The following is an 8,613-nucleotide window of genomic DNA, read 5'->3' as shown; positions in this document are numbered from 1 at the left end:
CGCGCCGCCGCCGAAATCCCCTCCGTCCCGCGTGACGTCATTCCCCCGCGCCGCCGTAATCCCCCGCGCGCCTCACCCCCCCTGAGAGGACCTGAGTTAGAACCCGCCTTATATACCTACTATCAACTTCTTGCATCCAATGAGGATTAACAGAAGACCAATAGTGGCAATTATGGCGATTCAACATACCAGTACTCTCAAATGTAGTCTCATCACTAAAAAGAACATCGTTGAAGAAATTTTCAGTAATTTGTTGCGTTGCCCATTGGCAAAATGTTATTCTCCGTCGATGATCTTCCTCAGTTAAAGCTTGATTTAAAGAAATGTGATAAGGATGATAACGCGCAAGTCGTAAATATCTACTGGCCGTAGATTTTGGAATGCCCATTGTTAACTCGATTTCGCGTAAACTGACGTGAACATTTAAATGTACCATGGCTAGAACAGCAATAAAGCGAGGATTATTTTCATAATCGTGTTCATTCAGTGCCCTTTTTCTTCGAACAAAATTTCCTTGTCGACCGCGTAGTTCAATGTCACGTATTACCGTATGATTAGGATGTTGTTTTTGAGGGAATCGAGCACGATACAGTCTTGCTGCCTCTCGATAGTTTCGTCGACATTCTCCTAAAATAAGAAGAATGTCAATAATTTCATTAGCAGTGTAGTCAGGCATTTTTTTAACGATAATAACGATCGCAAAAAAGAGTTTCAAATGTATGAGAACATTTGTCAACATACGACAAAATAAATTAGATGTTATTATATGTACATACTATCAAGCGACGGTCAATATTGGACGGTATTGGACGGTCAAGACAAGAATAAAAATAAGATTTCAGGCTTTGAACTTCGATAATTCAAAAACGGCATTGCTAATAATCCTTGTTTCTTTAAATGTTATTTCTAGCATTATCCTGCACTGTATCCTAGTTTTTTAAAAAAATCGAGTATTATTGTCGCTACGAATTGATAAATCACTTGAGCACACGTTTTTCCTATACCTTACGTGTTAAAAGCTACTGAAACGCGTGAAGTTTCACGTGTGAGTGTGTGTGTGTGGAGCAGGATAGGCTCGCCGGGAGTCCAGGTTCGCATAAATAAAAAAACACGATTTTATGTTATAAATGCATGATAACTCGAATTCGGTATTGCTATTACCCTTATTTTCGGAGTAATTTGCGTGGTGGTTTTAAAGCTAAAGTAAGGTTAGCACATGTAAGCAACAGCTTTTGAGTGCTAGTTGAATATTTAACCTTGAATTGATCTATTCAAGGTCACACCAACAAACTTTAAAATATTTTTTCTGACGTAAAATTTTCCGCTCTTTTCGAATCCGGTGTCAAAAATAAAGGTTTCCATTTATAAAAATCTCTCTGACCTTTATATGACCTTGAAAATTGACCTCAAGGTCAAAATGGTCACGGTCGTTGGCACATTTGAGCTTGATCTACCTGCTAAAGGTACCTTTATAACGTTTATTTCGCCTATAAATTTAAATAAACAGTCAGCAAGCAGTTTTTCAACATTTGACCCTGATTTGACCTTCTCAAGGTCACACAAAAAAATTTAAAATATCATTTCTGACGTAAAATTTCCCGCTCTTTTCGAATCCGGTGTCAAAAATAGGGGTTTCCATTTTAAAAAATTACTCTGACCTTCAAATGACCTTGAAAATCAACCAAGCGAGGTCAAAGTCAAGGTCACCCTCAGTTGGCCCCCTTTTAATCCTACAACGTTTGTTAAGACCTTTTTTTGCTATCACCCTTATCTTCGGAGTAATTTGCGTGGATGTTTTATAATGGGACACCCTGTATAATTAAAATATGTTAGTATTATCGAAATATTAAAAGTATTTTAAAATTTCATTCTAAAATATTTCATTTTGTCATTAAAAGTAAATGTCTTAGTTTTCAATCATTTCTTAAATTTTATGATTTAGATCTATTTTAAAACTCTTTGAGATTTGTATTGCCCCGAAATATATTACACTGATATAGAATTACGTTTTATAACAAATCTATCCATAGAAGATAGGTATTCATACATATTTGGTTTTAGAAGATTTATCGATTGATATATGTATTCCATTTTGTATATTACATACACATATTTATGCTTAAATTTTTCTTCTATGTTACTAAATCTAGATAATGATAATGGAAATAATGATGATGAATCAGAGTACGTGCCTTCAAATGAATGTACATTATCAGATAATAATGTAAGTCTACAAAAAGAATCAGTTGTAAAAGAATCTGTATCAGAATCTAGTTTAGATATTTCGAAAATAAATATAATCGGTACATCATGCATTGATGAAGTGATGTATGATAATGAAAATAATGATGATGAATCAGAGTACGTGCCTTCAGCAAATGAATGTACATTATCAGATAATAATGTAAGTCTACAAAAAGAATCAGTTGTAAAAGAATCTGTATCAGAATCTAGTTTAGATACTTCGAAAATAAACATAATCGGTACATCATGCAATGATGAAGTGATGTATGTTAACAAAAGTAAATCCAAACAGAACTGTTATGTTTTCTGTTTGAAACTGCAATCTCAACTCGCACGACACCTAGAAACAGTGCATCGTGATAAAAATGAAGTAAAAAAATTCGCTGTTTTGCCAAAAAAACATGAAGAAAGGAAGAAAATAATAGATATCCTTCGAAAACAAGGTAATTTCATATTCAATACAAATGAAAACTTAAATACTGGACAATTAATGTATCTACCGGAAAACTTAAATACCGGACAATTAATTGTATCTAGACGGCCCAATGTAACTTCCACTAAAACTGCCACGGATTTTATTGCTTGCTCGAAATGTAAGGGATTTTTTGCGAAAAGTACAATACGTTACCATTCACGTAATTGTCAGAAAAAGGATTTCACCAAAAATAAGACAATTATGATTATGGGCAGAAGAATAACGAGCAGAATGCATCATTTATCAAATGAAATGTTAAAAAAAGTGTTTCCTGTAATGAGAGACGACGAAGTCACACGTATAATAAGATACGACGAATTATTGATTATCTATGCAAATAAATTGTGCACAAAATACAAAGCCCAACATCAGCATGATATGATTCGAGCCAGGTTACGCGTTCTCGGACGTTTTTTATTAGCACTAAAAACATTAATAAAGATATCGAAGGCTTCCAATCAATCTATCATCCTAAAGTTTATGATAACTGCATCTCCGCAATTAATATAGTCGCAGGTTATAATGACGAAGAAAAAATGTATAAAGCACCTGCTACTGCATCTACGTTATCAACACTAATTAAACAAATAGGAAACATCTTCATTGCAGAATGCATAAAGAAAGAAGATGCAGAGAAAAAGAAATCAGTCAAAGATTTTTTGAAATTGTTAACTGTTGACATTGGAATAAGTGTGAACAACACGCAACAGCTGTAACAGAAACGCAAACAGCTAAAAGAAGACATAAAAAAGTCATCCTCCCATCACAAGAAGATATTAATTCTTTATATAAATATTTAAAAAAAACGAGACTGGAAGCTTACATGGCATTACAAAAGTCTTTTTCTTATTCCAAATGGCTCTCTTTAGCAAAAGTTACATTGACATCTATTCACGTATTTAATAGACGGCGAGCGGGAGAAATCGAAAGAGCACTTATTGAAGACTTCAAATCTTACGAAAAAGTAAATGAACATATGAATAGCGATATTTATAATACATTGACAACAGAAAATTGAAAAATTGCAGAAAAATATGTCAGATTTTGCATACGCGGAAAATTAGGGCGTACTGTGCCAGTTTTATTATCAAATGAGTTATTCGATTGTATTACTTTAATTTTAGAATGGCGAAAAGAAGCTAACATACCAAGAAAAAATCCATACATTTTTGGATTACCTGGTTTTAATAAACATAGATACAAATATCTTAGAGCTTGCGTTTTAATGCGCCAATTTGCAAAACAATGTAATGCAAATTATTCTACAACTTTGCGCGGTACAACATTAAGGAAACAAATAGCGACATATTGTATTCAATTGAATTTAAATGATGTTGAAATTTCGGAGTTGGCCACATTTATGGGCCATGCAGACAAAATACATTATAGACAAACAGCATTATAGACAACCACAGGCAAGCAGAGATATTTTAAAAATTTCTCAGTATTTGGAAGCGGTTTAAAGTGCACAAGATTTGAGTAACGAATCCTCATCAGACAGTGATGAAGTCGAAAATCTTAATAATTCTTCCAACATCAGTAATAATATCGACTGTAGTAATACTATAGAAAGTAAGAAAAATTTTGATGTTTTAATTATTACATATAAATATAATTAAATATGTAATTTCATTTCATACGTTCTTTCTTCGTAGCTTTTGTATGCTTTTCGTAATTTTTGTATGTACTCTTAAGCATAATCTACAATGTGCTTTTTGTTTCCTGTTTCTTGTTTTTTGCCTCTTGTTTTCTTGTTTCTTCGTGCTCTGTTTTATCGACAGTTGTGTTTTTTGCTACATGTTTCTTGTCTTTAGAAAAGTTCGTCAACTTTTATCTCGAGCAACATAAAACGAAGGAACATCGCGCACGACAGGACAAACGCGTAGGTTAGAGTGACAGTGTGATAACCAAAAAAATAATGTCGGACAAAGAAAATACTCAAGAAGAAAATATTCAAGTAGATGAAGCTTTTGGCGAATTGCTCGCCAATTTCGTCCGAAAAAATCCTTGTCTATATGACAAAAAATGTAAAGAATACAAAGACAAGAAGTTTATCGCAGATACATGGAGTTCTATTGCAAATGCCTGCGGTATGTCAGGTAAATGAACAAAAAATTATTTACATTTTGACATAAAAGCATAGACTAATTTAAATAATTTGTACATATTTTATGTATACTGCTCGTATAATTAAAGATTTTTTAATTATATTAGATTGGAGAAGTTATATTTCATTCTATTTTGCAGTGGACGTAGTGCAGAAACAATGGAAAAGTCTTCGCAACCAATTTACTCGAGAACACCGCCTTGAGACCATGTATGAACCATCGGGTACAGGGAATGACACAAAGAGGCCACGGAAGACATGGTACTTATATCACTGCCTTCTCTTTTTGGCACCACATGTGGCCCATCGCAAATCATCAAGCAACTTTGTACGAAGGAATGCAATAATTACTTCGCCTTCGTCAACATCATAGCCTGCATTACAGTCAGCATCGCAATCAGCATCTGAATCATCGTATAGCAATCTGTGGACTGAAAATCTTTTTAATGATGACTCAAATGCATCAACTCCACTACCAGAGACATCAACGCCTTCAGAATATTCAGCAAATTCAGATTCTTCAGCAACTGTAACATTAGTTAGTCAGCCAAAATTATCTATTCCAAAAAAAAATTTACTTGTTCCACCACCCGATCAATTTGCAAGTCGAAAGAGATCTTATAAAGAACAGGAACAGCTGTCTCTAATGATAGGCAATACAAATGAGGCTATAAATAAACTGGTGCATAATTTGTCAAAAAAGTGCTCACAGCCTGTCACTGATGATAAGGAGGATGGAGAGGAGGCAGCAATTGCAAAGGCATTTCTGTACGCATTGAAAAAAGTAAATTCTAAATACAAAATGCAATGTTATGTGGAATGTTTATCTGTTTTGGATATATATCAAAACAAGCAGTAAACAAAAGTTCGAAATCTGTGATTTTCTTATATGCAATACTTCTCTTTATGTAATTGTTTTATGTTATGTATAATTATATTTTCTTTTGTTAAGCATATTATTAAGTATATATATATATATATATATATATATATACTTCAGTATATAAAAAATAATATATATATACAAAATATATTTAATAGAAAAACGTTATTATAATAGTAAGTATAAGAAAGAAGTAAATTTTTAATCGGTTTGAGATATTGTTTTGGAAGAAAATGTATTACTTTAGTTGTGAAGTGTCTATTTTTTATTTAGTCATGTTTTTTTATTTCGAAATGCAATTGAGTTTGTGGCCAAAGAACAAATTCAGTATTATATGTCAGTATTTTTGCTTTTTATATTAAGGCTAACATTTTTAACACAATAAATGGATGTGATTATTAAATATACGTTATAAATTATTACTATTATTGCTCCTAAAATTATTAAATAATATCTATCTTATTAATTTTGTCATACTATCCTTATAACGTAAAATATATCTAACTTAGAATTTTTTAATTTAGTTTTTTTAAAAAATGGATTGATTATAAATTGTAACTAATAATATTGTAAAGATTCTTTGTAGAAGCTTGGACGGGCATGTAGTTGGAATATTTAAAGATATATTTATATGTAATTAGTATACAAATGTTCTTTATCTCATATATGTTATATATTTTTATACATTTTATAATCTTATAAAATCCTTTTATAATCCTTCATAATTTGTAATCACTTATGTATGAAATCGATAAACATGAGTATAAAATTAAATTCTACTAATAACAACTTTTTAAATATTTGTTAGAAATATATAAAAATATAATATATGTATATCTTATAAAAAAGAATAATATTTAAATGATATCTAGTCTACGCAGTAGTATCTATATGTTATGTAGCAAATAATAATAATTTTATTATTATTATTAGCTACATAACATAGATACTACTGCATAGACTAGATATCATTTAAATATTATTGTCTTTTTTTAATATCACATCGTATTATTAAGGGAAATTTACATTATGTGCTCTCAATGCAACCTCCCACTGCCAATCCAGCTGGCCAATGTCAGAACAAAAATAATCTTTTAAAATGTTCCGCTGAGCATCAGCCCTCACTGTGGGATTATTGGACCCAAGTCGACCAACATCAGTGATTGGTCCCCTGTACACTTCTTGTCTCCAATTACCTCCGATCAAATTTCCATCTTGTTCTCTATCCACCAAAAATATAGGGCAATAGGTCCTTTCCGATGGTTGTATGTCGTCTTCTGATACCATTAGGAAGTTATGAAGGCACACAATTGCTTTCAATATCTTCCGCTGTTTCTGATGTACAGCATAGGTCCCTTCTCAGAATACGCCACCTCGAAGACATTATTCCAAATGTATTTTCGATGACGAATCTGACACGACTGAGCCGATAATTAAAAATCCTCTCTGCATTACCAAAAGTTCTATAAGATCTGGCATATGGACGCATCATATGAATGCCAAGTGGGAACGCTTCATCGGCGACAAAAGTGAAGGGGAGAGTGACATCAGAGCCAGGAAGCTCTTTTGGAAAAGGAAAGTCAATTTCATTTGCTTCAATAGCCTGGCCGAAAGCACTGTTTGCCCACACCCCCCCATCACTTTGAGATCCTGCAGGCGAATTTAAAAAAAATGATATAAGTCAATAAAATATAAGCTATAGCATTTCAGTAACTATTGCACAGGTACTCACCATAATCGCCATCCACCCACGTGAAACGATAATTAGCGTCACATGCAGCAAGGAGAATTATTGAAAATCTCTTTTTGTATGCGCTGTAAAACAGAGAACCAGTTTTTGGGGGACACTGTATTGATATGTGTTTCCCGTCAATAGCTCCGACACAGTTGGGAAATTGCCATCGATTTAAGAAATCCTCTGATATCTGCATCATACTCTCTCTTGTGTATGGCTTTAAATATATTGGTTGAAGTGCTTTCCATAAAGCAATACAGGTTTCTCTAAACACTTTGTGTGCAGTGGAACGTCCAATTCTGTAGCTCCATGAAAACGTTTTAATTGAAGTACCTCGTGCTAGTATTCTTTAAGAAAATAATGTAGGGCTCAGTAACATAAAGAATTTAATATTAGTAATAGTAAAAGTAGAAAATGTACTTACTCAAGAGTAATAGCCATGCGTAACTTTAGGGGCAATGGAGTTCTAATGCTTCGTTTCATTAAATATGGTCTTACTAAATCACAAATGTAATTAAACTGTTGTACATTCATGCGTGTGTACTCAAAGAATTGTTCATGGTCTGTCGTTATTACTTCTCTAAATAGGTTATTATAAATTCCCTGGGTTTCTCGATCGTAATTAATCGGACGCACCCACCAACGCCTGGTTCTTCTTTTATTTAATTGCTTTTTTGCAAGCAAAAGCATTAAAAAAAGATTCCAACATTGGACATTAACCAACACATTTATTAATAATTGTTCGTTCATTTTTAGGCAATATTTGACTTCGACTAACATTTTACTTCTACGTAACCTTCTTATGCCGATATTATAAATACAACGCCAAATGATACTTTATGATCGATATTCATGATATATTGTAAGTTCGTCTTTAAGTATTTGCCTTAAAACATCAATAGTCAATAAGAATGCTGTATTTAGCATCTGAGACTTTTAGAACAGACCATAAATAACGATCTGTGATTGATCCATGTAAAGTAATATTTTCTTTCGGAAATTCAGAAAGACATATTGTACATGACGATGTCTCTCGGCTCCATGCGACAAAAATACGAGAAGCAAAAAGCAAGAGGCAAAAAACAAGCAACAGAAAGCAAAGAACACATTGTAGATTCGGCTTTAGATACTCTTCAAAATTGTAATATAAATTATTTACTTCAGATGTA

This window comes from Camponotus floridanus, unplaced genomic scaffold (assembly GCF_003227725.1).
Source record: "Camponotus floridanus strain SB8 unplaced genomic scaffold, Cflo_v7.5 scaffold542, whole genome shotgun sequence".
In the NCBI taxonomy this organism is placed as follows: domain Eukaryota; kingdom Metazoa; phylum Arthropoda; class Insecta; order Hymenoptera; family Formicidae; genus Camponotus; species Camponotus floridanus.
The sequence above is the reverse complement of the archived record's forward strand: the minus strand, read 5'-3'. Positions refer to the sequence as shown.